Here is a 4,335-nt window from a genome sequence, read left to right as displayed (position 1 = left end):
AATGGCTACAGCTGGAAGATATTAAACCTCTGTCCGTGGAAGAGGAGAAAGGAGACTTAGAGGGACTTCCGCTCTGACAAGACACCACTCTGGGTGGCTCCTGCAGGAGCCAGAGCTGGACACGGGGCTGCTGTCTGGTGATGCTGCAGCCGTGGCCGGGATGGCCTGTGGAGTGTAAGGAGCAAGCTGAGTGGGGGATTAGGTGGGACAGTGACTTGATCTGACTGATGGTGGAAAGAGAAACCAGGCACCCACTGGCCAGACTTTCCTCTTCATTTTATTTCTGGGAGATACCTATTTATAAGAAGACAGAATATTGCTTCACTGTTTCATATTTCAGTTTAATGGGGGTGGGTCCTTACTGAGGGAAGGAGTTGTGGTTGCAAACACCAACTCTGGCTGAATGGGTCAGTCTCTATCATTCCAGAAGCCTCTTGCCGATGGAAGACACACTAGCCAGCATCAGCTTCATCAATGAAAATTTACATTTTATTCCTCTATGTGTCTTCCTCTTCTGTCTTATTTCTCACTTGGTCCAGAATTGAGGTGGGGGTAGTAGGTGTGTTATTGATTGAACCCTCAAATTTCAATGATGTGAACAGGAGGAACAGGGTCAGGGGATATGTTAGTTCAGGGGCCACAGGCAGGAAGTTTGGATGCACACGACCAGCCAGGTTACCAGGTAGGTCATTCCAAAGAGATTTGAGATCACAACACCAACTAGTGAGGAAGTATCTGGAGCTGTCCCTGTGAGTGTAGTGCAGATTGTGAGGTGGCAAAAGCCCGTCAGCCCAGAAGGTGGGTTTAAGGAACAATCCCCACTGCTGCTCTTCCCTTCCTAAATCAACAATAGTCCTTCCCTTGCTTCCTTGGCCAGAAGTTACGCAGCTTTTGCCAGAAAGCACACGGCCTTCTCTCCCTAAAGTTAGTCTTTACCCCATGTACCAAGATTCACGTCATTAAGAAAATTGCTCATGATAGAAGTCCTTTTACTTATCTAATTACTTCTCCTCAGCCTTATGAGATGAAAACATTCCCACTTGCTTTCCTTGCTGATGTGCAACCTTGTTAATATAACCAACCTTGTTTCTGTGCTATATAAAGAAAGTTCACAGGGTCATCAGCTGCATCAGACCTCCCCATCCCATTTCATCTCTGTCTTTTGTGTCATCTATGTTTCATGTGTGGTTCCCTGGCTCATGTCTCTGACATGACAGTGCTGGGGACCTGGGTCAGACCCTGAACAACATGCACAACCTGGGCCCTCATGGAGCTGATAATCTCAGGGGGTAAGACAGGAACACAGAAGTAAGCAAATAGATGACACAGCACAAGAGGCATTTAGGACAGAAATTAAGCTGGGGCAGGGCGACAGGGAGTATGAGGCAGGGGAAGGGCTGATGTCCTCTGTGCAGTGGCCAGAAAAGGCTGAGCTGGTGAGCAGAGCCCTGGAGAAGAAAGGGGGCAAGTCATGTGCATGTCCAGGAATGTTCCAAGCAGAGGAAACAGCATGTGTGAAGGCCCCGAGAAGGGAGTGTGTGGTGTGTGTATGAGGAGCAGTCAGGGCCTTCACAACTGGAGCAGGTGAGCACGCTGACAATATTCCAGATGAGGCACTAGGAGTTCCGAATAGGGCCAAAAGAGCATTTTTTAAATTAGTTGCATTATATTTAATCACGTTGTTGGATGTTTAATTTCTTTACAGTTTTTCATATTTACAAGTAACTTTTAAAGGTCTGGGCCACTGACAAAAATTCATCTGTGACAATATTAAAATAACAATCAAGGTCCCTCACTTGCCGCCGACATCCTGCCATGCCCCGCGCACACCCGCTGCTGCCCCGCAGAAATGCTTTGATTACCCACAGTTCTTCGCCAAATAAGACCAGTGTCCAGGGCACTGGCTCTCCATCTCACTCAGGCTTATGCCAAAGATGTAAAATTTGGTGCAGATGCCCGAGCATTAATGCTTTGGATGTAGACCTGTTAGCCAATGTTGTAGCCATTACAATGGGGCCAAAGGGAAGAACAGTGACTATTGAACAGAGTTGAGGAAGTCCCAAAGTAACAAAAGATGGTGTGACTGGTGCAAAGTCAATTGACTTAAAGGATACATATAAAATATTGGAGCTAAACTTGTTCAAGATGTTGCCAATAACACAAATGAAGAGGCTGGGGATGGTACCACCACTGCCATGGTTTTGGCACGGTCTATCGCCAAGGAAAGCTTCAAAAAAATAAGCAAAGGTGCTAATCCAGTGGAAATCAGGAGAGGTGTAATGTTAGCTGTTGATGCTGTCATTGCTGAACTGAAGAAGCAGTCTAAACCTGTGACAACCCCTGAGGAAATTGCTCAGGTTGCTACGATTTCTGCAAATGGAGACAAAGAAACTGGCAGCATCATTTCTGATGCAATGAAAAAGGTTGGAAGAAAAGGTGTCATCACAGTAAAGGATGGAAAAACACTGAATGAGGAATTAGAAATTATTGAAGGCATGAAGTTTGATCGAGGCTGTATTTCTCCATATTTTATTAACACGTCAAAAGGTCAGAAATGTGAATTCCAGGATGCCTATGTTCTATTAAGTGAAAAGAAAATTCCTAGTGTCCAGTCAGTTGTACCTGCTCTTGAAATTGCCAATGCTCACCGTAAGCCCTTGGTCATAATTGCTGAAGATGTTGATGGAGATGCTCTAAGCACACTTGTTTTGAATAGGCTAAAAGTTGGTCTTCAAGTTGTAGCAGTCAAAGCTCCAGGTTTTAGTGATAACAGAAAGAATCAGCTTAAAGACATGGTGATTGCTACTGGTGGTGCAGGGTTCAGAGAAAAGGGGTTGACCCTAAACCTTGAAGATGTTCAGCCTCATGAGTTAGGAAAAATTGGAGAGGTCATTGTGACCAAAGATGATACCATGCTCTTGAAAGGAAAAGGTAACAAGGCTCAAATTGAAAAATGTATTCAAGAAATTGGTGAGCAGTTAGAGATTACAACTAGTGAATATGAAAAGGAAAAACTGAGTGAACATCTGGCAAAACTTTCAGACGGAATAGCTGTGCTGAAGGTTGGTGGAACAAGTGATGTTGAAGTAAATGAAAAGAAAGACAGAGTTACAGATGCCCTTAATGCCACAGGAGCTGCCGTTGAAGAAGGCATTGTTCTCGGAGGGGGCTGTGCTCTGCTTTGGTACATTCCAGCCTTGGACTAATTAACTCCAGCTAATGAAGATCAAAAAATTGGTATAGAAATTATTAAAAGAACACTCAAAATTCCTGCAGTGACCATCGCTAAGAATGCACGTGTCGAAGGATCTTTGATAGTGGAGAAAATAATGCGAAGTTCCACAGAAGTTGGTTATGATGCTATGATTGGAGATTTTGTGAATATGGTGGAAAAAGGAATCATTGATCCAACAAAGGTGGTAAGAACTGCTTTCCTGGATGCTGCTGGGGTGGCTTCTCTGTTAACGACAGCGGAAGTTGTAGTCACAGAACTTCCTAAAGAGAAGGACCCTGGAAGGGGTGTAATGGGTGGCATGGGAGGTGGCATGTTCTAATTCCTAGAATAGTGCTTTACCATTAATGAACTGTGACAGGAAGCTCAAGGCGGTGTCCCTCACCCATAACTTCAGAGAAGTCAGTTGGAGAAAGTGAAGGCAAGGCTGGCTGATGTTTTAAGAAAATCACTATAACCACCAGTTACTGGATTCAGTTGACATATATAATGGTTACTGCTGTCATCCATTGTCCACGCCTACAAATAACTTATTTTGTATTTTTGAATAAAAAGACATTTGTACATTCCTGATACTGGGTATGAGAGCCATGTAACAGTGTACCGCTTTCAACTTAAATCACTGAGGCATTTTTACTACAGTTCTGTTAAAATCAGAATTTTAATGCTTGCCATCACCAGATGAAAAGTTCAGAAGCAGCCTTTCTGTGGACAATAAGAGTAACTGTGTACAAAGTAGAGAAATATCCAATTATGTGACAACCTTTGTGTAATAAAAATTTGTTTAAAGTTAAAAGAATAATAATAATTAATTAGTTTCTTAAGAGAAAATTTTAGGTATTCGTTACCTTCTTTTAAAATAATGAATGTGTGGTGGGGAGAGGACCAAAATCCCACCTCATTTGCAAGCAAAACAAATTTTAAAGTATGATGGATAGAGAAAAAGAGTGATAAAGAGAGGAAGAAAAAGGAAAATAGAGACAAACAAAGCAGAGAAACACAGGAATGAAAAGAAATTAGGTTTTTAGAAGTAAAAGCTTCGAGCTGACCCCTCGCTGTGTAACCAACCACTCTGTGTCACTCAGTGTGAGGGCACGTTTCTG

General features: G+C 43.1%; 1 pseudogene across 1 annotated transcript; it reads left to right on the top strand.

Moving 5' to 3' along the window:
* The first annotated feature begins 1,849 nt into the window (after window positions 1–1,849).
* LOC100942018 lies at window positions 1,850–3,602 on the top strand (annotated as a pseudogene). The gene has a single exon (XR_154481.3). The product of XR_154481.3 is annotated as a 60 kDa heat shock protein, mitochondrial pseudogene (transcript).
* Window positions 3,603–4,335: the final 733 nt, after the last annotated feature.

Source organism: Otolemur garnettii, unplaced genomic scaffold, assembly GCF_000181295.1.
Source record: "Otolemur garnettii isolate 467f Iridium unplaced genomic scaffold, OtoGar3 scaffold00138, whole genome shotgun sequence".
NCBI lineage: Eukaryota > Metazoa > Chordata > Mammalia > Primates > Galagidae > Otolemur > Otolemur garnettii.
The sequence above is the reverse complement of the archived record's forward strand: the minus strand, read 5'-3'. Positions and strand labels throughout refer to the sequence as shown.